The following is a 26,989-nucleotide window of genomic DNA, read 5'->3' on the forward strand; positions in this document are numbered from 1 at the left end:
AATGTTTTGTGATGATGATATTTAACTCTTCCTTTTAAATGTTACTGAAAAAGAATCAATAAAGATATCAATCACTTATTTGTAATGAGCATCACTTGGATACTGATTTCTGATTGTACAATGCATCTTAAAAAGGTGCATAATTATACTCATACTTAGATAAATAAATCACTCACATCAAAGAACAGTCCTTATCACTCCAATACCATCCAAGTTTGAAATTCACTGTTGGCAAAAGAGAAGATATTTTAAGGCACTCAAGGACTGAATTGAATATAAAAAGGATTGGAATCTTCAGAAGTAAAATATTGAACCTTAAAATATAGCTCCAGTTAACTTGAAAAATGAAAGTAATATAGCCATGTGAATGATGTGTATATCACGTAGAATCTGAGATAATTGTTCATTGCTGTTTTGATGGTTTAATCATGGATAACTACCCTGCCCTATGTACTACTGAGCAATATGGGTCAGGAAGGTCGAAAGCTTAATGTACACTATATTAACCAATGTCATTTTTTTTACTGAACTTGCCACAGCTCCACTACATAAAGTTGGCAAGGGCAGCACTTAATCTAAAGGCCAAGCTCAGTGAGTGGAGTTCTGTCCACAGTTTCACAAGTAAAATTACAATGTTAGGTGTTTTATACTCAAGGAAGAGCAATAGAATAGACAACCCCACTTCCTAATTACTGAAAGTTTCAATTTCATATCATGAGAGCAATAAATAGGAGACTCTGCCAAGGTATCCCAGATACAGTCCCTAAAATAGCCAGGCCCTAAACAATGCTATAAGCTAACACACATACAACTGAAGTACACTGATTGAATTTATATGTCTGGCTCCCTACTCAAATTCACACCAGCTAATATCTCCTGGGTTTCAACATATTCACTTCCTTTTCCAGCAAGTGCATATAAAATTACTGATTGTTTCAATGCTTAGGTAAAGCAATAACCCAAATACCGGACTCATTAATATAATTATTAGCCATTGCATTTTACAATATGTTGCCTTGCAAAGTAGCCATGGCACAGTGCAAGGACAAGATAGCAATCAGCAAAAATCTACAATGTGAGCATGAGATAAAAGTCTGTACTGAACAAGGAACCAATCGCTCAGCAAGAGTCACAAGATCATCAATATATATCTTTGTCAGATAAAGCAATGTCTTCAAGAGCTTCAATCAAGTGGCAGAAGTGTGAATAGCAGAAATACTTTAATCAACCTCATACCAAGAACATGGGCACATTACAATAGGGCAAATCCCAATTTATATTCATTTATATTAATTTCTTAGAGACAGCGGTGTGGATTGATTCAGTGATGTGCTTCCCTATTGTGAAATTATCTGGTATGTGTCCTATGTCTGCTAACTGTTTGTTCCTTCTAGGTTCATTCCTTCCCTGTGGGAACTCATAGAACAAGCAGAATCTTGTGCAGGAACTGATCTCTGCAAAGTTGTACACTTTTGAAGTCCTGTGTTATCTGCTTCGTTAACATGGTGAATATCAGCAGCCCCGTACCTTCGTTTATGAAGCCGTTGTTGAAAGGAGGACATTCCATGCCATGGGAATATGCTGCAGAGGTCCCTTGAGTGGTCATGCTGTCAGCCAGTCTTGTAGATCATTTGGATAGTGACGCAATGTTATAGAATGCCTCTACAAATTGGCTGTGGAATTTACTTTAAAGATAAAAGCTTTAACCTGCAGATAATATACTAATAGACAGATCACATATGCAGTAAAATGGCAAACAGAATTCAATCCAGTGAAGTGTTGTGTAATGCATTTGGTGATGGCAAACAGGTCAAAGGTGAAATAACTCCACAGAGACCAGTATCCCGTCACCAAGTCACCCTTTATTTACATGTGCATAGGACTTGACACTGGTTCGGCTTCTTCATAGCCAGCTCTCAGAGTGAGCAGAAACTCTGTATATATCTGCCAGCCAGGGCTCCTTGATTGGACCAGGTTAACAACCCCAATCAGGGGACTTGTATTCTATGAGGTCCACCTGGCTGAGCACATTACAATTACTACAAAAGGAATATACTCAAAACAGGAGGATATTAAGAGGTGTAGAGGAATAAATGGATTTTGGAATGAATAGTTACAGAGCACTGAGGATAACAGATCAGGTAAATAAAATGGCAAGGGAAGCCAAGATAGACATTTTGGTAGCTTAACCACAAAAGGCAACTGTTTACAATTATAATCAGCACTTTAATGGAAGTATGATAACACCAGAGAAAGTACAGAAGAGGTTGATAGGAATGTTGACAATAATGGAGAATTTTAGCTTGGAGAAAAAATAGATTGTTTTCTTTTAAACAGAGGAGGTTGAGGCAGATTTAACTGAAGTGTATAAAATAATGTTTTATGAAGGTGTGGGTGTACTGTACCTTTTAGAGAACTGAAAGCAACAGAAGTATCTGACAGAACCAAGTGTTCTGAAAAAGAATATATAATGTAACATTTGGTCAAAAAACTTGATTAGCTGGTTGCCTGGAAATGACAAAACAGATTGGAATTAGGCCAATCAGTTTAAATTATACCCTGAAAAATACCAAACTCCAATCCAGTTTGAATATAGTATATTGACAATCTTTAAAAGCCAATTACACAATTCGATGCTTTGGGGGTATAAGACAGGGGAAAATTGAGCAGTTGAAAGGAGAACTGCCAAGCTACTAGCATGTAAAAAGACTGCCTGAAAAATAGCTCTCTTAAAGGTACCTTTATTGATCAGTAACCTGTGAAGCAGAATCCTCAAGAAGAAGAAAAGAAGACCAAAAATACAGAGAAGAACCGAAAGTTGCCTGGTTTTGAGATAAGAAGTTTTGTTTTGTAAATCGTAATCGGGAGTTTTATCAGACTAGTTTTATAGAAGGGAAGGTAATAGATAGGTTAGAGGAAAGAGTTATAAATAGTTTTAGTTAATTATTCTCTGTTATACTTTAAGAAATAAAGTTGTTACCTTTTACTTTAACTAGGTCTTGGCCTATTGAATTTTAACAGATTACTGCATGGGATAAATCTTTTCTGTGTTGCTGGTTTTAAATTATGCAGGAGTGTTTACCCTGTGTCCTAATAGGAAGGAATGGTTTCACTTAGGAGAGAGGTCAACAACTAGGTGGGCTGAGCATGATGGTGGTGAGGGTGGTCATAGATTTTCAGTAATTAGTAGAAGGTTTATAGGGAATTTGAGGTGAAAATATTGCACCTGTAAGGTGATAAGGATCTTGAACTCTGCTGGAAAGGGCAGAGGCCACTGTCAGATTTAAAAAGCAATTAAAATTCCAAAACCTATATGCAGCTCTGGGCCAAAACAAAGCGGTTGGGTTAGGTAGAAAAATACAGAAACGTCAAATAGGAGTAGGCTATTCAGTTCTTTAAGCCTTCTCCACCATTCAGTATGATCAAGCTGATGTTCTCTGTCAATGCCTTTTTCCTACTTTCTCCATATACCTTTTGATGCCTTTAAAATCTAAACAAACGATCTCTTTCTTGCATATATTCAATGATCACTTTCATAGCCTTCGATGGTAGAGAATTCCACAGGCTCACTACCCTCTGAGAAAGTTTTCCTCATCTCAGACATAAGTGTTCTATCCATTATCTGTGCCCCTTAGTTCTAAATGTCCTAACCAGGGGAAATGTTCCGCATCCAGTCTGTCCAGCCCTGTTGGAATTGTAAACATTTCAATCAGTTCCCTTCTCACCTTTCTAAACTCTAGTGAATAGAGGCCCAGCTGAACCAATCTCTCCTCATAAGGCAGTCCTGCCATCTCAGATTTAAGTTGGGAGAATCTCCGCTTCCTCCCTCTATCCATTGTTAGGTAGGGAGAGCAAATCAGTATCCAACACACCATGGGTGGTCTCACCAAGTCTCTTTTCACCTTTCAATTCAAATTGTCTTGTAATGAAAACCAATATAACATTTGCCTGCATAATTGCTGCTGCATCTACCTGTCAGTTTTCATGTACCAGAACATTCAGATCCCTTTTTGTATCCACATTTCCCAATATATCATTATTTCAATAACACTCTGCCTATCATTTCTTACACATGAATGTATAACTTCCCATGTGCTGCATCTTCGCCTTGTTTGCCCACTCACTAAACTTGTATACGTCACTTTGAAGCCTCCTTGCATCCTCTTCCCATTCACAATCTCATCTCGTTTTCTGTCATCACCAAACTTGGAAACATTACATTTGTTCCGTCATCCAGCTCATTCATTAATATGGTGAATAGCTGAGCCCCAAGCGCTGATCTTTGCAGCAACTGACTAGTTAGTGCCTGTCACCCAGAAAATGGCACATTTATTCGCACTGTCTGTTCCCTGTCTGTCAACTAATTCTTGATCCATGCCCATTCCTAACCCCTCTATCCCATATGTGTTAACTTTGCTCACTAACCTCTTATGAGGGATTTTATAAAAAGATTAGGCTAGTTTACTCTTATCTAACACAGATATATTGAACTAAATTAACTGCTCCATGCTATGATTCTTTTAATCTAACACACAGACTGCTTGGCCCACAGAATGAAAAGCCAACAAAAATTGCAAAGGATTCATAGTGACCTGATTTGCCTTGTGTATTTCAGAATGACCAGTATATTCATTTCAAAGTATTACTGATTTTTTTTAACTGTGTTTTCCATCTATGGCTGATGTTGAACTTCTTTAATTGCATTTGCAGAGCAGTGAAATTTCCGGGCTCAGCAGCTCTGGGAGTTCTCGAGCTAACACCTCTGGCCAGATTGTGGTTTCACTGATTCCATTTGCACTTACCATCTTCACACATGTTCTGTGCTCCCTCTCAGAACTCACTAATGAATTACTAAGGAGGCTGCATGTGTAAACAATGCAAAGCGATGCAAGGAGCTGAAGCTGTACATTTGCTCTGTCAGCTCCTTATATTACCACAGGAGGGAGGAACAACATATTTTACAATGTTTGGTGTGAATTAACACTTGAAAGAAAGGAATTTACATGATGAGTTATCCCAAAGTGTGCAACTGACTACGAGTGATTGATTCTTAAAGGAGCCAAAGAATGAAAAGCAAGAGGTACCAAAATCTGGGAAAGACCTTTGAACTGGTGGTGAACAAATACCTTTGGCAGTCTTGTAGATGTATGTTATACATTTAGAATTATCAAGCATGACTTGTCAATGCCAAGATGGCTGCACCATAGATGCCAGTGACAACATTACATGATTCAGAACCTTCTGGTACCCACCACCCTCCAACCATCTCATTGCTGGGAACTGTCCCTCCTCCATCCTATATACTCTGCTGTCACTGCCACCCACCTCCCCTTTCTTCTATCCAGTGCCCTCACCTGGCCTTGCTGCTGACTGCTGTTACCTCCATCACCCATCAGCTTCACCTCACTGCTGACTAATCCCTCCACCTCACTACTGGCATTGTATCTCCACCTTCCTATTGAACCCCCCACCAACCATTACTCACCACCTTCACCCCCCCCAGCTGGCACTGTCCTCCCATCTCACTGCTGACCACTGCCCCCAATCCCCTCACTACTGGTCACTGCCCTTCCCCCCTTGCTGCTGACCACTACCCTCCCACCACCTCGCAGCAAGCTACAAGGTTGGGTACCTCCTTACAAAGCTGAGCAGTTCCAAAAAGCTTAACCCTTTCCTCATAAAGAGGAGACAAACCTGGGAAGGCAGGAAATTCATTATGGAGCACTCATTTGTGATCTCTTACAGATGGGTTTGATGAGACTATTCTCATTGGGGATTTTCACTCAGTCTCTTACCACTCCGTCATAGAACTGTTCCAGACTTCTGAATCAAATTACACAAATAAATTACCTATGCTGAATAAATTAAGCAGGATTAACAGCACAGCCTTGTTTAAAAAGGAATAGAATGAAACTATACCTCTACAAGAATTCTGATATTTCCTTTGAGTCATAGAGATGTATACAGCATGGAAACAGACCCTTCGGTCCAACTCGTCCATGCAGACCAGATATCCCAACCCAATCTAGTCCCACCTGCCAGCACCCGCCCCATATTCCTCCAAACCATTCCTATTCATATTCATATCCAGGTGCCTTTTAAATGGTGCAATTCTACCAGCCTCCACCACATCCTCTGGCAGCTCATTCCATAGACATACCAGGATCTGCATGAAAACGTTGCCCCTTACGTCTGTTTTATATCTTTCTCTTCACACCATAAACTTATGCCCTCTAGTTCTGGACTTCCCACTCCAGGAAAAAGACTTTGTCTATTTATTCTATCCATGCCCCTCATGATTTTATAAACCTCTATAAGGTCACCCCTCAGCCTCTGAAGCTCCAGGGAAAACAGCCCTAGCCTTTCAACCTCTCCCTATAGCTCAACTTCTCCAACCCTGGCAACATCCTTGTAAACCTTTTCTGAACCCTGTCAAGTTTCACAACATTCTTCCAATAGAAAGGAGACCAGAACTGCACGCAATATTCCAACAGTGGCCTAACCAATGTCCTGTACAGCCGCAACATGACCTCCCAACTTCTGTACTCAATACTCTGGCTAATAAAGGAAAGCACACCAAACACCTCCTTCACTATCCTATCTACCTGTGACTCCACTTTCAAGGAGCTATGAACTTGCATTCCAAGGTCTCTTTGTTCAGCAGCACTCCCTAGGATCTCACTATTAAGTGTATAAGTCCTGCTAAGATTTGCTTTCATGCACCTCACATTTATCTAAATTAAACTCCATCTGCCACTTCTCAGCCCATTGGCCCATCTGATCAAGATCCTATTGTAATCTGAGGTAACCTTCTTCGTATCCACTACACCTCTAATTTTGGTGTCATCTGCAAACTTGGTCTGATGATAATTTTGTAATTTGCAATAAAATGCTGCTTTTGTACCTAAAGGATTGAGTTTACATTTAAATGGTCAGAAAAAAATATGATAGGCATGATATTAAAATAGGACGATGAATATAAAATTCAATTTTCAAATCTAAACCTGTACAATATCACAGAACATTGCAAATATAAATGTTTATTTCTTGTCTATTACACACCTTATATGAGAGCATTTCTAATCTAGTATTGCATTTCAAAATGTTCGATACTTACAAATTCATATTAATTCATAGTAATACTTACTGATATATAATTAAACTATAATGCTCTTTGGAAGGATTTAAACTAATTCAGCAGAGGGATGGGAACCTGAATTGTAGCTCCAGTGTACAGGAGGTTGAGAGCAGTGAGATCATAAATAAGGTTTCAAAGTCGGAAGAATGTACTGGCAGGCAGGAATGTGATTTGAAGTGTGTCTACTTCAAAGCCAGGAGCATCTGGATGGGATGGGTGAACTTGCAGTATGGGTTGGTACCTGGGACTTCAATATTGTGACCATTTCGAACACATGGATAGAGCAGGGACAGGAATGGATGTTACGGGGTTCCAGGGTTTAGATGCTTCTGTAAGAAAAGGAAGGCGGCAAAAGGGGGGGGGGGGGGTGTGGCATTGTTAGTCAAGGACGTATTATAATGGCAGAAAGAACGTTTAATGAGGATTCGTTTACTGAGGTAGTATGGGCTGAGGTTAGAAAAAGGAAAGGAGAGGTCACCCTGTTGGGAGTTTTCTATTGGTCTCTGAAATGTTTCAGAGACGTTGAGGTAAGGATTGCAACAATAATTCTGAATAGGAGTGAACGTAACAGGGTAAATGTTATGGAGGACTTTAACTTTCTAAATATTGACTGGAAACACTATAGTTTTAGTACTTTAGATGGGTCAGTTTTTGTTCAAAGTATTCAGAAAGATTTCCTGACACAGTATGTACATAGGCCAACAAGAGGCAATGCCACATTGGTTTTGTTATTGGGTAATGAACCAGGCCAAGTATTAGATTTTGAAGTACGTGAGCACTTTGATGATAGTGATCACAATTCGGTTACGTTTGCTTTAGCGATGGAAAGTGATAGGTATATGCTGTAGGGCAAGAGTTATAGCTGAGGGAAAGGCAATTATGATATAATTAGGCAAGATTAAGGATGCATAGGATGTGGAAGGAAACTACAGGGGTTGGGCATAATTGAAATGTGGAGCTTGTTCAAGGAACAACTACTGCGTGTCCTTGATAAGTATGTATCTGTCAGACAGGAAGAAGTGGTCAAACAAGGGAGCCATGGTTTACTGATGAAGTTGAATCTCTTATGAAGAGGAAGAAGGAAGTTTATGTAAAGATGAGACCTGAAGACTCAGTTAGGGCACTTGAAACTTACAAATTAACCAAGAAAGACCTTAAGAGAGAGCTAAGAAGAGTGAGGAGGGGACAAGAGAAGTCTTTGGCAGGTCAGATCAAGGAAAACCCTAAAACGTTCCGTAGGTATGTCAGGAATAAAAAAAATGACTAGAATAAGATTAGGGCCAGTCAAGGACAGTAGTGGGAAGTTGTGCGTGGGGACCTATCCATTCCACCCTTCCCCCCGACCTATCACCTTCATCCCCTCCCCCACTCACCTATTGTACTCTATGCTACTTTCTCCCCACCCTCACCCTCCTCTCACTTATCTCTCCACCCTTCAGGCTCTCTGCCTGTATTCCTGATGAAGGGCTTTTGCCCGAAACATCGATTTTACTGCTCCTCGGATGCTGCCTGAACTGCTGTGCTCTTCCAGCACCACTAATCCGGATGGGATTTATGCTAGGATTCTCTGGGAAGCTAGAGAGGAGATTGCAGAGCCTTTGGATTTGATCTTTATCTCGTCATTGTCTACAGGAATAGTGCCAGAAGACTGGAGGATAGCAATTGCTGTCCCCTTGTTCAAGAAGGTGGGGGGGGGGTGTAGAGTCAACCCTGGTAATTATAGACCAGTGAGCTTTATGTGATTGTGGGTAAAGTGTTGGAAAGGATTATGAGAGATAAGATTTATAATCATTTAGAAAATAATAAGTTGATTAGGGATAGTCAACATGGTTTTGTGAAGGGTAGGTCATGCCTCACAAACGTTATTGAGTTCTTTGAGAGGGTGACCAAACAGGTGGATGGGGATAAAGCGGTTGATGTGGTGTATATGGATTTCAGTAAAGCGCTTGATAAGGTTCCCCACAGTAGAGTATTGCAGAAAGTATGGGGCATGGGATTGAGGATGATTTAGCCGTTTGGATAAAAGATTGGCTAATTGTAAGAAGTCAGAGAGTGGTGGTTGTTGGGAAATGTTCATCCTGGAGTTCAGTTACTAGTGATGTACTACAAGGATCTGTTTTGGGGCCACTGCTGTTTGTCATTTTTATAAATGACCTAGATGAGGGTGTCGAAGGATGGGTTAGTAAATTTGTGGATGATACTGAAGTCAATGAGTTGTGGACAGTGTGGAAGGATGTTGCAGATTATAGAGAGACATAGATAAGCTGGACTGAGAGGTGGCAAATGGAGTTTAATGCAGAACAGTGTGAAGTGATTCACTTTGGCAAAAGTAACAGAAATACAGAGTACTGGGCTAATGCTAAGTTTCTTGGTAGATGAGTAGAGAGATCTTGGTGCCCGTGTGCAAAGATCCCTGAAAGTTGCCACTCAGGTTAATGGGGTTGTTAAGAAGATGTATTGTGTGCTAGCTTTTATTGGTAGATGGATTGCGTTTCAGAGTCATGAGATCATGTTGCAGCTGTACAAAAGTCTGGTGTGGCCGCACTTGGAGTATTGCATACAGTTCTGGTCGCTGCTTTATAGGAAGGATGTGGAATCATCGGAAAAGGTGCAGAGGAGGTTTACCAGGATGTTGCCTGGTATGGTGGGAAAGTTTTATGAGGAAAGGCTGAGGGGCTTGAGGCTGTTTTCATTAGAGAGAAGAAGGTTAAGAGTGACTTAATAGCAACATATAAGATGATTGGAGGATTAGATATGGTGGACAGGGAGAGCCTTTTCCCTCGGAGGTGATGGCTAGTATGAGGGAACATAGCTTTAAATTGAGGGGTGATAGAGATAGAATGGATATCAGAGGTAGCTTTTTTACTCAGAGATTAATAGGGGCTTAGAATGCCCAGCCTGAAACAGGAGTAGACTTGCCAACTTTAAGACCATTTAAATGGCCATTGGATAAACATATGGATGATAATGGAATAGTGTAGGTTAGATGGGCTTCAGATTGGTTTCACAGTTCAGTGCAACATAGAGGGCCGAAGGGCCTGTACTGTGCTGTAATGTTCTATGTTCTACATTCTATATTTAGGTTTTAATGAGATGCCTCCAGAACATAATTAACCTTCATTGAAGGCTGCACGACTACATTCCTTCTTACGTGAAATCAATACTAACTTCTTATTGTGCACTCATCATAACTGAAGAGCACATGAAGATGACAAACAATTTGACAAAAAAAAGTGATTCAAATTAAACTCTGCGATAGCCTGATTCTCACTTTTGTGTCAAACTTTTTGTTCAAGAAACATTGAGAAGCTGAACACATTGTAAACAGAGGATACTGGAGCATCACCTGTTCAACATGTTCAATATATACTATTCCAATTTTCTTTTTTGTTCTCCTTGAAATAAGCTACTCATGCTACCCTACAGTTCTGTAGTGGCAGCAGATTTTTGATATATCACCTAAGTGAGATTTTACTGGAAGTGGTGGATATTCAGCACAGGGATCTATTAAATCACAGAGATTAAAGACTGAATCCAGGATCTCTCTGGATGACTCAGTCCTCCACAATGTAGTACATTCACCTGCAAAGCCAGTGTGGTATTGCATATGGGTTTGAAGCAGTTACTATCTGGATCAGTATAATTAGCACCACCCACTTTAGTGATAACACATAGACGGAGAATCAGTCTGAGACAGACAGGGGAAGAGTTATGGAATATTTTTTGCACTAAAAGCAACATTGATACAGTTTGCATAGTTTGCTGCAAAGCGATAAAAGTTTTACATGATCAAACTCTCGAGATATCGACTAGTTAGACAAAAGAGTTAAGCTGTCCACATCTGCAACAAACCACAACATGTGAGGAAACCATGCTCTCTGTCAATCAGTACAAAATCTATAATTCTAAACAATACTTCATCAATGAGTGGGAGGAAGTGGGTCCCAGACTGGAGGCAGGGCCCTTGTGGACTGGAAGCGAGTCCTCGGGGTTTGAAGCTCAGTGTGGTCTAGAGCCTTGGCCTAGGCAGTCTGGAGGTTCAGTATGGTGAAAGGACTAAAATCCGAGTACTTCCAAAAAATATATGTCCGTTATTATTACGCTGAAATTTTATTTATTATTCTTTCAAGTCTGCAACACATATTTATGATGTGGACTGGGGTGGACAAAGTTAAAAATCAACAGGTTTATTTGGAAGTACTAGCTTTCAGAGTGCTGCTCCTTCATCATGTAGCTGTGGAGCAGAACCTAGGTTTGTTCAATATATCATTTCAGTTGCATGACACTGAGATCTTTTGTGACAAATTCTATGTCTTATGATCCTATTCCACAGCTATCTGATGAAGGAGCAGCGCTCTGAAAGCTAGTACTTCCAAATAAACCTGTTGAACATATATTTAAGTATCTGTACCTATGATGGTGCCAAAGCGGTGACACTACAAACTTATCACTGCACTCATTCAGCAATAAATCTAATTCAATTCAATTCCATTCAATGTTTTATCCATTTTTCCAACAGGCCCATATCAGGGTTTGTACACCATAGGTCTCCTCTCACTGTATATTCACTCGTCCTTGCTCTCTCATGTGCTTATCCATCATTCCTTTGAATTCTTGTACACTATTGGGCTCAATAATCACAACCACTGGATAAATAACAATCTCCTGAATTCCCTGTTGAGTCTTGCTTTCAGGACTCCAAGGAAAATTGTCATTTAAGTTTAAAGAGCATAATAATTACAATTTCTTGAAAGCTTTACTTTAAGATTAGAAATCATTTTGGAGGAGTGGAATTCCAATTATCAGAGCACACTCCATTATCCTGAAATCACATGGGGTTTCTTCCTATAATGTGGTATTCTATAATTGAGTATATTGTAGATGCCTCACATATGAAGTTAAATTACAGCAGTCTTCATATCCATGCAAGGCTCGTAAGTCAAAGCACCGTGGAGATCAGGACATTATGGGTTTTATTTTTCCATATAAGTGAAAGTAATGTCTGGACTGCATTATTACTGATGAGCCTACTTTGTGTTTTTTCACAGGATCATCACTCCCAGTCAAACCTGCTGTGTCCCAAAACATAAATTTAGGAAATCGTATTTGATGTCAACCATTAAACATAATTTGAGGCATGTAAATTATAATTTGATTTCAAACCTGAGGACATAGAAATTACAAATTATGGGCATAGAATAGAAGGAAGGTACTGAGCCAAATCAAACATCTTAGAACATTTTGAAAAACATTATATTTTTGAAATAAGTGTATGTAGATGTACAGAACTAGCAATAAAGCCCTGGTATATGAAATTTTATCTACCCAAAATAACCGATAATGCTACTTCAAGAAGTTATTTTATGAAGTTATTCACTTTAATACTTCTATCAGGGTTGAGTAAAATTGAAGTTTCTTTGGCACATTGTAATACAATGATAAATCTGTTCAAAATCCAACAACATCAGCACGAGCTCTACATTTTGTAAAATCCTCAGTTCAGAACTGCCTATTCGACAAAAATGTCCAGAAACACAAAACAAAATAAATCATTAAGCATTATTAACCTAAAGATAACAATTAATTAGATCTTACTTAATTATTTGAAGATACTTGAATTTGTCATTGGGAAACCACAATCGTTAAGTCCCCAGTGAATTGGCTTGGCAGTTGATATCAGAAATATACGTTATCCAAGGAAACACATTGAGCTCATTCACACAGAGACAGATACATGCAAAAATAAAGGACTACAGAAAGTGACATAACTGAAAACTTATGGTGACATCAAAAGTAACCATTTAATATTTGATATTCACATCACTAGCTCAGATCTAAAAATGGTCTGTCATTCATTAATTTGTGAACACTTAAGCCTGGTTGACAATCAAATGGCAAAATATCATCATACACAAATACTTAAAGTCTGTTTCACAAATTTCCTTTTTTGCTACTCGTGCAGAAATGTTATTGCAATATGCTGTTTCAAGTTATGTATTGTTTAAAAGTATGCTAATCAGACTTTTCACAGGATTATTGATTTTGTTTAATATCTTGCTATACTATTGTTGAACTGAGTAAAAGAAATTTCCATTTCAACTAAGTAAAAGTCAAACCACGCACATAGATTTCAGACTGTATCAACACTGAGGCCGAACTAGAATTAGCCTCCTATTTGACCTTGGGCTGGGCTTCAGACTCGATAATCATTTCAGCATAACGACTGTGATTTCCACCTCTGTAACCATGCATCTCCCTCCTTGTCTCAGCTCAGACTTCCTTTTATGGGATGTGATCATCACTGTCAAAGCCAGTGTTTGTTGCTTTTCCCTAATTCTCATTGAGGAGTTGCTGATGAGAGGCTGAAAACTCATCCATGTCTTATTAACCTCCAGACTTGACAATTCCTGTGCTGCAATGGAGTGTTTTCCATCTTTCACCCTGTGTAAACTTAAGCTCATCCAAATGCTGTGCTACCCGTATCCTAAGTCACAATTAATCCCATTATCATCCCTTTGCTTGCTGACCTATATTGACTGCTGGCCCAGTAATGCCACAAGTTTGCATCAACCTTATATTTAAATTCCTCATGCCTCACCACTCTTCATCTCCTGTAGACTATTTCAGTTGTACAACTCTGAGATATTTGCACTCATCAAATGCTTGACTTAGGCAAGATTTACATCAATTCACCACTGACAGTCTTGTGTTCTGCTGCCTCATTCCAGTGGGAAATCTTCATTCACAATGTTAGAAGTTGCGAGGGAAGCCCAAGGGGCTTATTGGAGTTCGTAGGAGTGAGTCAAAAAAAGGGAACTCAAAAGAAAAATACCAAGGATCAAATTGTGGCTTTAACTTTAACTATGAGACCTAAGTGAGTGGAGGAGAAATGAGTAATGTAGATGAGAGATACAGAAGCTTTTTGTCAAATTGGAAGATAACTGCTTTTTTTTTCAATTGATGCAGCTACATCCATAACTATATGAAGGTTACATGATTTTCTCAGCACTTCTTTTGGCTGGAGAAGCATAGTTTTCCCCCAGAGAGTGAAATGGAAGCCAAGTTGTTAACAAGTAGGATAAGTGGAAAATACATCCACTGTAAAAAGTGCTTTGGAGTGTGACTTATTGTCTGGTCTCGTGGTGGTAGGAGTTAAGAAATTACCTCTGGATAGACTTGACGTACTCCTAGGGAATTATTTGCTTGGAGAAAATATGATAACTTTGCGCAAAATTATAGAAATTCTAAGAGAGGTTAAAGGTGTGGAACAGTTACAAGAACAGTTTCCCCAAGTATTTTTTCATTATATGCGGTGACCAGAGCAATGGTTAAACAAAGTCAATCACCAGAGGTCAAAATAATACTACAAGCAGATGTTAAGAGTAACCAAAACTTTATTTAAAGGTGTGTGAATAATTTAAAGGAAGTGTTTTCACAAGTCTCCATTAATTGAGGCCAAGAAAGCAGATCAACAGTTAAGCATGTTAGCACAGCAACCAACACTGAAGCTGATGTTATAAGAGTTCCTGAGTGTTATTACACTAAAAATGGAATTCTGACCTGGAGGTAGAGTCACCTTCATAGATGTAAGGATGAGGAATCGACAGTTGTTAATTCCATAGTGGAGCAGCTCATATATGGTGAGGAGAAATCAGTATTTTGTAGCAAGACATGTAGGAATATGAAAAACAGTGATAAAGGAGCATTTTACCTTGCCAAGACTTCATAAGAATGTACCGTAAAATATGTCCACACCAGCTTGGCAAAAGAATATACAACTTGTGTCCTACATATCAGGTAGTAGGAAAAACTCAACATCAAACAAGTGCCTTTAATTCCCAAACCAGCTTTTAATAAAACATTCAGTTGAATTTTAATACATTGTGTCAGACCACTACCTAAAGTGAAAGCAGGATACCAGTGTATCCTCTACAATTATATAAGGAGGACAATGACTAATTTGTCCAAGGAAGGTTGTAATTAAAAAAATCACTAATGAACTCTGAAAGGAAATTTTGGTGGATGCTGGGAGGTGTTAGCCAATTTGGAGGAAAATTCTAACTGTGATAAAGAAATCATTGTTTTGGCTGAAGCAAAGGATTAACGTACTGAATCCAAATCCCTAATGAAGGAATGTGGAATGTATGACCATGTCATTAAATAAAAGGACATTAATATTCGAGTTGGAAGAAAATAAAGCAAATGTTCAGTGTACTATATTAGATTTATCCATAACATTGGATCTAAATCTTGTTTGCTGTGTTCCAGCACTTTGCCCAATGTGCAGAACAAGGAAATGCAGGCAGACTATGTGCAATTAAACAGAGCATCCCTTCACTCTCTTCACAATAGCATCATGTCTAGATCTCTCATAATGCCCTCTAGAAATGGCAACTTTGCCTAATGAAGAGAAGACTAAGAGTACACAGGCAGTCTGCGTACTTTTAGAAGAATGCAAAATGATTGTTTTTTTACTCAATCTCCTTCTACAAGTTCTCCAATGAAGAGCTGTCAAACGTCAGGAAGTATCAATACTTCCCAAAATGTTTGATGTAAGCTTTGAAGTGTAGAAAATCCCCAGCGGCTCTGATGAACAGCAACAGGATGTACCCTTAGATAGAGAAAATAGGAAAGAAATTGAATTTGAAGTTGGAAAATCAATGTTCAATTAGAATCAAACTTGCAACTGGAACATGAGATACAAATTCCTCACACTATTGTTGAACTGATATCGGTTCTATGAACAGAAAAACAATTGATAGATTTGAATGAAATAAGATGTTCAGATCTGTTGCTTTAAAAACAATGGACATGCGTAGTTCAGAACAACAGTTTGAAATAAGCCTCTGAAAATAAATTTTGAGTCTGACTTGATGGTTCAAAACAACAGATGTTCAAGTAAAGTACTGTTGAAAAGATTGATCAGCTCCCTAAAGAAATTGGGTTCCTCTTCAAATCTGTGGAGGTAGACATGAGTGAAGCAACTGTGACATCACAGGCAACCGCAGCTAAAAGGAAAGTAGGCAAACATTTTGAAAGCGAATGGGTGGGAAAATATAGGGCTACTTTGGAGCAAAGGGCCCGAGTGTCCTCAAGCATGGATCACAGAAGACTACTGTGTGGGTGCAGCAGACAATAAGGAAGGCAAATGGAATTTTAGCAATTATTGCTAAAGAAGAGGCAAGTGCTGCAATTGTACAGGGCATTAGTGAGATCACACCTGGCGTATTGTACACAAGTTTTGTCCCCTACCTTGAGGAGGGATGTAATTGAATGAGAGGTAGTTCTAAGGTGACTCACTCAATTAATTCCAGAGTTGTGAGGTTTGTTTTATGAACAGAGATTGAACAGTTTAGGGCTTCAGGAGTTTAGAGGAGGAGAGATATTTGAGATATATAAGATAATAAAGGGCATTGATAAAGTAGATATAGAAAGGATGTTTCCTCATGCTTGGCAATCGAGAATGAGAGGTCATAGTTTTAGGATAAAGGATAGCAGATTTAAAAGAGAGGCGAGGAGGAAATACTTTTCTCAAATTATTATGAATCTGTGGAATTCATTACCCTAGAGTGTGGTGGATGCTGGAACATGGAGTAAATTTAAGGAGAAGATAGACAGATGTTTAATTAATAAAGAGTTGAAGGGTAATGGAGGGTAGGCAGAAAACTAGAGCTGAGGCTGGGGTGAGCTAAGCCATAATCATATTGAATGTTAAAGCTGCCTCAAGGGGCTGAATTGCCTGCTCTTAGTTCTGACATTCCAGTGATTAAATTTCAAATCCAGTTTCAGCAGGAGGAGAGTGAGTCTAAGTCTAGTATTTTAAAACTAAACAATGGCAAATTTGTGGGCATGAAACTGGAGTTTGCTGAAGTGAATGCAAATCAATAGGAAAGCAATGGCAGTCATTTCAAGGGATATTTCAGAATACTCAGCATAAATGTATTTCTACTAGAAAGGAAAATTCTAAGGGAGGATCAGTAACCGTGTTTAATTAAAGAAATTGATGAAAGCATTAATCACAAAATAAAAACATAAAAAATATAAAGTTGCGTGGAAAGTCTGATGATTGGACACAATATAATGAATGGCACAGAAAGACATAAAAATTAATAAAGAAAAGAAGTTTAAGTGTAAGTGGAGGTTATCTAGAAATATAAAAGTGGGTAGCAATAGGAAGAGCAAATAAAGTGTGTCTTTTTCTATAGATTAAGAATAGAGAGTTAATGATAAATAATAAGAAAATGGCAGAAATTTGAACAAATAATTTGCTTCTGGTTTCTCTACAAAAAGGGTATAAAATACATTTCTGAAATAGCTGTAAGTCAAGAAGTGAAGGTGGGGGAAGAGAAACCAGGTGAACTTAAAATCATCAGAGAAGCAGGATTGGGCAAACTGATGGACTAACGAGTACCTGGTCTTGTGGACTTCATCCTAAGACATTAAAAAAGGTATCTAATAAGGTAGTGTTACATTCTAAAACTCACCAGATTCTTAAGAGGAATTACTTCAGAACGAAAATAACTCCCACATTCAGGTAGAGAAAGGTGTAGGAAACAGGAAGCTGTAGGTCACTTTGTTCAATGATGAGAGAAATGTCACAACTGATCATTGAACAAGTTACTCAAACTCAAGATAATTGGGAAAAGTGAATGAAGGGGAGACTGTAGATATACTGCACTTCAATTTCCAGAAGGCATTCGACAAGCTGTCACATAAAAAGATATTGTGCAAAAAAATGAGCTCCTGGTGTCAGGTGTAACATATTAGCATAGATCGAAGTTTGACTGATTGGTAGATAACAAAAGGTATGCATAAAAGGGTCTTTTAGAGATCTGCAGGTTGAGCTGAATGAATTCTCACAGGATCTAGGACTCCTGCCTTTTATAATTTATACCAATGAATTGGATGAGGGGAATTAAGGCACATTAGCTAAATTTGCAGATAAAACAAAAGATAGATTGGAAAGTATGTTGTGAAGCAGACAAAGAAATTGCAGGTGGATGTAGATAGCTTGAGTGAGAGGGAAACAAATCTGGTCAATAAAGCACAAGTGTGAAGGTACTCGCTTTGATAGGAAGACTAAAAATGCAATGTATTATTTAAATATTTAAATGTACTATTCAAACAACCTTTCCAAGGTTCTGGAAAGATTTAAGTTTTCAAGTGCATGATTCACAAAAAGTTATTATTCAGATACAGTAATGAATTGAAAAGGCTAATGGAAAGCTTTTCTTTATTGCAATATGAGTTGAATAGAAAAGTAAGAATATTGTGTTTCAGTTATACAAGGCATTGGTGAGATCACATCTTAAGTGCTGTGTTTAGTTCTGGACTACATTTATAAGCAACTACAGTCAGTTCAGTTTTGTGCAATCCCGCATTACAGAAAAATTGTGCTTTAGAAACAATGCTTAAACTGTCAGCGATGGAATCATGTTACTGCCAACATATGTCTTAAAACTTTGTGCTTTAGAAACATGTTTCCAATTCGTCAATCATATTATAAATATTTGCTTAATGAAATGCATGTTGTAGCAGAATGACCTGTTTTCATTGGTTCAGAGGAGGTCGACTGCATTGATACCTGGAGTGAACACATTGTTTTATGAGGAAGGGTTGGATAGACTGAGTTTGTTTCCATTGGAGCTTTGAAGTAATGGGGTGACTTGATTGAAGTCTATTAGTGCCTGAACAATTTTGACAAGGTGGACATGGATAGGTCATTTCTTTTTGCACGCGAGTCCAGAACTTGTGGGCACTGTTTAAAAATTTGAAATCATACTCTTAGGATAGAGATGTAGGGAATTTTTTTTCTCTCAGATAGTGTTGTGGTGAAAATATAGAGAATCACCAGGAGATGCAGAGAGTTCTTCAAGAAGTAGGTCTTTTATTTGCAAACAAAAAACCGTGACACTGAGAAAGCAGATTCTTGAATGCCCACGAACCTCAGGGTCCGTGGAGTTTTATATCTTTTTTATCATGTTTCTGTTAGCTTATTAGCATGTCCAACTATATTAATCAAAGTACCTCACTCTAGCTACACAATAAACCAGTGATGTTAGTTCCCATTATCTCTTTAGTTGTACATTTTTCTTAATGTTATTCTAATGTCATGGTTGGATATTTATTGCTAACTCTGCTGCAATGGTCTTTCATTCCAGACCCTACTTGATATTTTCCTAATGTCATGATTAAATATTTATTATCACTTCTACTACAGTGATCTTCCATTGCAGACTAACCTATCATGATAGATATTTAGCTATTCCATCTATTACAATAGTCTCCTGTCTCAAGCTGACTTTACTAACTATTAATTAGTTATTTTAATGTCATATCCCAAATATTTACGGTCCCAATCATTTAACAGAGAAACTTGCTTTATTACTTGTGTTATCTCATCTCGCCATAGTGATCTTTGGTGGTCTTCATGTTTTAACCCTTCCCCTGCTTTCATGTTCTTTATTTTCCATAATAGTTGAGAGACTTTGAAAGTGTCTGCCTCAGAAGGTGGTGGAGGTGAATAATTTGAATATTTTTAAGGTGGAAGTAGATAGATAATAGTTGGGCAAGGATAGCAAAAGCTATTGGGATTTTGAAACACAAACAAATTAGCCAGGACCTTCTTTAATAATGGAGTAGATTCAATGGGCAGAACGGCCTATTACTTCTTCTTATTCATGTGTCTGTACGCATTGCAGTACTGGTCAATCCTCCTTTAACTGAATCTTCCAAACAGTTTAAGTGGTTGAAGTCACAAGGTAACAGGTACTTGGGAGCACTAACCCCACCATTTACAAGATCCTCTCCAATCCATGTGCCGTCTTTACTTAGATCTAGATTGTTGTTCAGTCAAGAGTGTTGAATGCCCACCCTGACAGGAATGTGGGTGCACCTACACCAGGTGGATTGGAGCAGTTCAAGCAGACACTCCATCATCACTTTCACCAGCGCTATTAGTTCACATGCAAACAACAATTTTCCAAAATAAAATATTCTTTCTCTCCTAAATATGATGTCTGTGTTGAGTGTTGCTGGAAGTAATGCCGAAACAAACTGCAATTTAATCAGAGTTAACGTGTACGTCAGTCATATCTATCAGAAGGGAGTCGCCACGGGGTGAAAATATTGCTGTGGGGTCAGCTACCCCTGACTCTTAAATGTAGTTGTATGTGAAGATACTCAAGCCAAGGAGGGTAGCCATTAGTGACTAATATAACCACACATAATAAGAGTTGCTGACACACCCGTCTATTAGGACTGCTGTCCCCCAGAGAGTTTAAGCACTGACAGCACTGAACTGTTATCTCACAGAGACTTTACAGTTTCAGACGATATTGTCTGGCTCGAATAATCCAGAGGATGTGACAGACTGTTTTTCCACAAGATAACACTTCCACACAATTCCCCATATAGGAGCTGCCAGGAAAGGCAATGGTAAGTTTCATTTTTGTTTAATCATTATCTTCCCAAGGCACAAGATGCAATTGACAGGACCTATATTCCTTGTGAATCTGTGAGCAGATTGTGAAATATGTGAACAGAGAATTCTATCCTGTGAATTTTTAAATGCTGCAAATCGAATGAAAATCGTGCACCTGAATACGCATTTGCACAATTCACTCATTCTGAGATAATTATGTCTCCTAAGAATTTTTTAGATATGAGCAAAGCTTGGAAGGATGGAGAGCAATATGAGCACCTGTTCTCAACACTGGCTATTTATAGTCATTATTGACTCATCTCCAGAATCCAATCTGAAGCAGCTACAATGAGAGAAATCTACAAAGATACAGAGGATGATCAAAGAAATGTTTGGGATGTCTGTCCAATAGTTTGATGTTCATATTGATCTGCAGACATCTTGCTGTACACTCTCAAATACGATTTGCAAATCAACAAATATTCACAAAATATCCCTCAGTACTGCAACGCGCTTGCTCTTATTACAACGAGGAGCACTGTTAGGCAAGCAAAGTCCAGAATATGTGCGATCAGTCAGTAAGTGAACAGGGGAGTGAATATGTTAGCCCCTCAATGATAGCAGCAGGAGCCCCTTCATCAGGTTTGTCTTATAATTACTGGAATTCAGAAATTAACTTGACTGGCTGGGCATCTCCCAGCGTAGGTGAATAGTCCCCTGTGTGGCTGTTGACACTGACGTACTGTCAGAAAATGAAATACTCTGCAAGGGTTCAGGGAAGTAATTAGGGTCTATTGTATAAACACTGACTGTTTATAGTACATCTGAGGTGTTGCTCCACTATGAGATTAATTTTTGCAGCAGACAACACACCATATTTTCTGTATGACAAATTGCTTCTGGGTGGGCAAATGTGAGGGTAACTATGCATGACTTTGGAATTTTGTTGCAAAATCACCTTCTTGTGATTTGGAAGCTAAGTATCTGGCAGATTTGCTGGAAGGTGCAGTGAAGCTTACACATGGACCACACTGCTTTCAGAAGCTTGAAGTGGCACAGAGTCCAGACTGGGCCAAAGCATTATCATTGGCATGATGGCCACTTCTGTTTTCCTAATGGCACGGATTGAATCTGCAGCCATTTTGACTGATGTCCTGTGAAAGCACAGTACAGAGCATGATCACCAGATCTCAGAAACTCTGGGTTTCGAGCTGTCTGCAGTTTGTCCCCAAGCTCACTAAAGACTGCTGCTGCTGCAGTGTCCTAGATTTTGTCCCTCAGCACCTTGAAAGCAGCAAGCACGCCATCCATAAGATGTGCCTTTCTGCTCTATTTATCCACATAGGAATGGTATCACCTGCAGGCAATGTGACAGTGTGCAGTCACCTTATGAAGGTTTGAATTGAATTTTTCATGACAGCTCAGATTTGAACTGAGAAGGCATTTTGCATAATTTTCCTCAACACTTTAGAAACAGCACACTCCCCCCTCCCTATAGGAATATAGGAGCAAGGAACGAGTTATTCATTAATTCAGTTACCACAGCCCCATGTTACTCAGACATTTTGGCTCTGGGACCATTTCTCTTCAATTGGATTTCACTGCACTCAATCTGGGGATTTGGTTGGACTAGAGTTTGAGATGGGTGTGTGCAGCTACAAACAGCAGCCTTTGCATACAGAAAAGTCTCTCAGTGAGACTGCACTGTCTATTGGTTAAATCCAGGTGATTACTATCCTGGCCAGCTTTTCCAATTTGCTCTGCCTACTTTATTGGCCAATCACATGGCAGCTTGTGTTGGGGGTGGGTGGAGGTGTTCATAAAGCAATCTCGAGACCATTAATAGGGTATTCATTCAGGGAGCCTGGAGAGAGCCCCCTGATGGAAGAATGTCTCATCATCCTACTCTATGAGGTTTTGGCATTGTTGAACATAGGTTGTAATTGTGGGTTCTGGACTGCTCTGTGTAGGCCACTGGCTGCCACAAAGCTGGGACACAGAGATGTTGTGCTATGATTGGAACAGGTTGGTTGAGTAAGCATGGCTCAATGTGAGGTTATCCACTTTGGGGTCACAAAAATAGGAAAGCAGATTATGGTACACATATGGAATGAGCTGCTAGAGGAAGTAGTGGAGGCTGGTATAATAAAAACATTTAAAAGGCATTGGATGGATATATGAATTGGAAGGGTTTAGAGGGATATGGGCCAAGTGCCAGCAAATGGGACTAGAATAGGTTAAGATATCTGGTCGGCATGGACGAGTTGGACCAAGGGTCTGTTTCCATGCTGTACATTTCTAGACTCTAGACTTGAATGGATGTAAGCTGAGAGAGAGGAATATTCAGTGAGACCTGGGTGTCCTCATGTATCAATCGCTGAAAGTAAGGGTGCAGGTGTAGCAGGCAGTAAAGAAGACAAACTGTATGTCGGCCTTCATAGCAAGAGAATTCAAGTGCAGGAGCAGGGACGTCTTGCTGCAGTTAAACAGGGCATTGGTGAGTTCACAGTTAGAATATTGTGTGCAGTTTTGGCCTCCTTATCTGAGGAAGTTCAGCAAAGGCTTACCAAATTAATTCCTGTGATGGCAGGACTGATGTATGAGGAGAGATTGAGTTGGTTCAGACTGTAATCACTAGAGTTTGGAAGAATAAGAGAGGATCTCATATAAACCTATACAGCGTATTTAAGAACAACGGTTACCCGATAAACACAGTCCACTGATTCTTAAACAACAAATCCAAACAAGAAGACACAACACACCCAGAGACTCTAGCCACACTGCCATACATCAAAGACATCTCAGAGATGATTACCAGACTAATCCGACTCCATGGCATCATGGTAGTCCACAAACCTACCAATATACTGAAATAGCTACTGATGAACTTAAAGGACCCCTGTACCAACACCCAGCAAATCAATGTCATTTACAAAATACTGTGCAAGGACTGCAACAAACACATCAGATGGACAGGCAGAAAACTAGCCTCCAGGATACATGAATACCAACTAGCTACCGAAAGACATGACCAGCTATCACTAGTATCCTTACACACAGACAAAGAAGTACACCACTTCGATTGGGACAACACATCCATCCTAGGACAGGCTAAACAGAGACACACACACAGGAATTTCTAGAGGCCTCTCATTCAAACCAGAACTCCGCCAATAAACACATTGATTTGGACCCCATTTACCAACCTCTGCGAAAAAGAAACAGAAATGATATCACCCACTTTAACAGACCAAGACACATAAATAGAAAGTGGGACAGAACACCAGCACTTCACCAGAGGCTCACCGGTGCATGGTGATGAAATGTCTGAGAACAAACCTACCAACTCAGCGAGAAAATTTACAATCTGAATCTTAACCTGAGCTGCAAATTTTCTCACAACCTAAACCTATAAAATTTCAACAGGGCTAGACAAGTTAGATGCAGGATGGATGTTACCAATGGTGGGTGGATGGGGTCCCGAACCAGGGATAGTTTAAGGATAATGGATAAATCTTTTAGGACTGAGATGAGGAGAAATGTCTTTACCTAGAGAGTGGTGAGCCTATGGAATTCATTACCACTGAAAATGATTGAGGCCAAAGCAGTTTGTGTTTTCAAGAAGGGAGTAAATGTAGCTCTTGAGGCTAAAGGGATAAAGGAATATGGGGGGGATGGGAATGGCAGGATTAAGGTATTGAACTTGATGATCAGCCATAATCATATTGAATGGGAAAGCGAGTTGAGGGACTGACTTGCCTCCACATGTTCCTATCTTCTGTATTCCTACATTTCTCTATTTCTAAGCCAAATATTCTGACGTATATACATTTCATACACTGCAGACATTCTTCTTTTAAACATAAATACCTGAGACCCGAATTATCAGACACAGGGACGCAGGAACAGGAAATGATCATGAACGCCCCTGAGATCTTTCGCCACTCTGTGAGATGCCTGATCTGCAACCCTATTTCATACACCAGTCATTTCCCCATTTCCACAAGCCTTTGGTTGACAAGCATCTATTAATGTCACTGCTGGTTTGCAGAAGAGCATACCAAGCTTTGACCACACTTCTCATCTCAGCCTCATTAAAATCTCTACTACTGGTAAAAGTCACTGGACTGGTGTCAGGGAAGCAGCTGTCAAACATTGGAGGAAGATTCCTTTTGCTGTTCTTGTGCTTAATGTAATGCTAAGCTTAGAAATACATAGAAAGAGGTGAACAGAACTAGATAAATTGTAAAACAGCTGTAGTTTATTCAACAAGAGGCACAACTTTAAATGTTAGACCATAACAGCAGAGCTAGGCCATCCAGTCCATCGAGTGTATTCCATCATTCAGTAAGATCATGGTGAATTTGGTATTCCTCAATTTCATTTTTCTGCCTTAGCACAATAATACTTGATTCCCTATTCCCTTACCAATTATTAATCTATAGCAGCCTTGACTGTACTTCATGATGTAACCTCTACATCTCTCTGTAGTAAATAATTCTACACACATATTAACATCTTAGAGAAGACATTCCTCATCATCTCAGTCTTAAATGTGCAACCCCTTAAAGAGAATGTGCCCACTGGAACATGAGGGTGAAACACAGGAAACAATCTCTCCACATCTACCCTGTCAAGTTTCAATAAAGTCACCTGTCATTCATGTGAACTCCAAACAGTACAGGCCCAAGCTACTCAACCTCTCTTCATAAGAAAATCCCTCCATGCCTGGGATCAATCTGGTTGCCCTTCTCTGCACTATCTTTTGGAACTACTTCTTGGAAATTCAAATATATTACATCTACTGATTCTCCTTTGTCTTTCCTGTTTGTTACTTCCTCAATTAATTCTAAAAAAAAATGTTAGGCATGACTTCTCTTTCAATAAGCATACTGACTATGCTTGAATGTACCATGTACAGCAAACTTTGTTTTAACTAACATCTTAACATCTGGCACTCTTAAGAAATGAGCAATAGTTATATACTAATAATTCCACCAAGTTTCCTGCATTATTCTGTCTAATTATTATAGTTTTTAATTTATTTACCTCAGTGTAAATATACTTGTTGTTCAATTGAATGGCCACATGAAGTATCAACATTTGATTAAATTTCAAGTCAATTCCTCCTCAAACACCATGCTCTACCATGGTGCCTGAGTAAACAGTTGAAGGTGCAAGTGAGACGGCTTGCTGCTGGTATGTTTTATTTAAGACAAAGTTGCATAATTATTAAGGTAACCTATGCAGTAAATAAAGCATAACAGTGATATGTATAGCCCCTGCATTCCATCTCTATTACCTAGTGTGTGTTTTCCATGGATTATACGGATCTCCTGATGATTTGAATATTTGATCACGTGACACAATTCTGATCCCATAGATGCCAGTTAATACATTGTTTGCTGTATTTCTAGTGCTCTGTTATTAAATTCTTTACAATAGGCTGTAACATTTTCCAAATGACAGATGTGAAGCTAACTGGCCTATTTGTTGTCTCCCTGCATTTTTGAATAAAGGAGTTACATTGGCAGTTTTCGAATCATCTGGGGCATTTCCAGAATCAAAGGATTCTTGAGAGATTACGACCAGTACGTCCATTACCACTGCAGCTACTTCCTTTCATACTCTAGGATGCATCCCACCAGGTCAGCGGGGGATAAGGCCTTTAGTCCCATTAGTTTTGTAGCACATTTTCTCTAGTGATAGTCATTTATTTCCTCCACTACTTTTACCTTTTGAGGTAATAATTTTGAAATACTATGAGTGCCTTTTACTGTGAAGGCTATAACCATGAGAAATAGGAACAGGAGTAGGCCATTCAGCCTTTTGAGCCTACTTTGGCATTCAATAAGCTCAATGCCCATCCGACATTCCTCACATCCAGTTTTCTACACTTTCTCTATGACCCTTTATTCCCATACTGATCAAAACCTATCAAACTCAAATTTAAATATACATAAGGACTCTGCCCCCATTGCTCTCTGTGGCCAGGAGTTCCAAAGACTCTCAACCCTCTGACAGAAGAAATTTTTCCTCATCTCAGTCTAAAATTGGTACCCTTTTATTCTGAGACTATGCTCTCTTGTTCTAGATTTTCCCCTGAGGGGAAACATCCCCTCAGCAGTAGCCTGTAAAGCCTCTGACAATTCCTATATCTTTCAATAAGATCACCTCTCATTCTTCTAAACTCCAGTTACTAGAGACCCAACCTGTTTAGTTTTTGCTTTTAGGACAACCCTTCATAACAGGGATCAATCTTATGAACCTTCTCTGAACTCACTTTAAAAAAATGATATTTTTCCTTAAGTGGGGTTTCAGAATGCCCTATACAGTTGCAGTGTGACTTCCCTACTCTTGTACTCCAACTCCCTTGAAATAATGGCCAACATTCCATGAGCCTTCCTAATTACCTGCTGCACCTGTAT

Source organism: Chiloscyllium plagiosum, chromosome 26, assembly GCF_004010195.1.
Source record: "Chiloscyllium plagiosum isolate BGI_BamShark_2017 chromosome 26, ASM401019v2, whole genome shotgun sequence".
NCBI lineage: Eukaryota > Metazoa > Chordata > Chondrichthyes > Orectolobiformes > Hemiscylliidae > Chiloscyllium > Chiloscyllium plagiosum.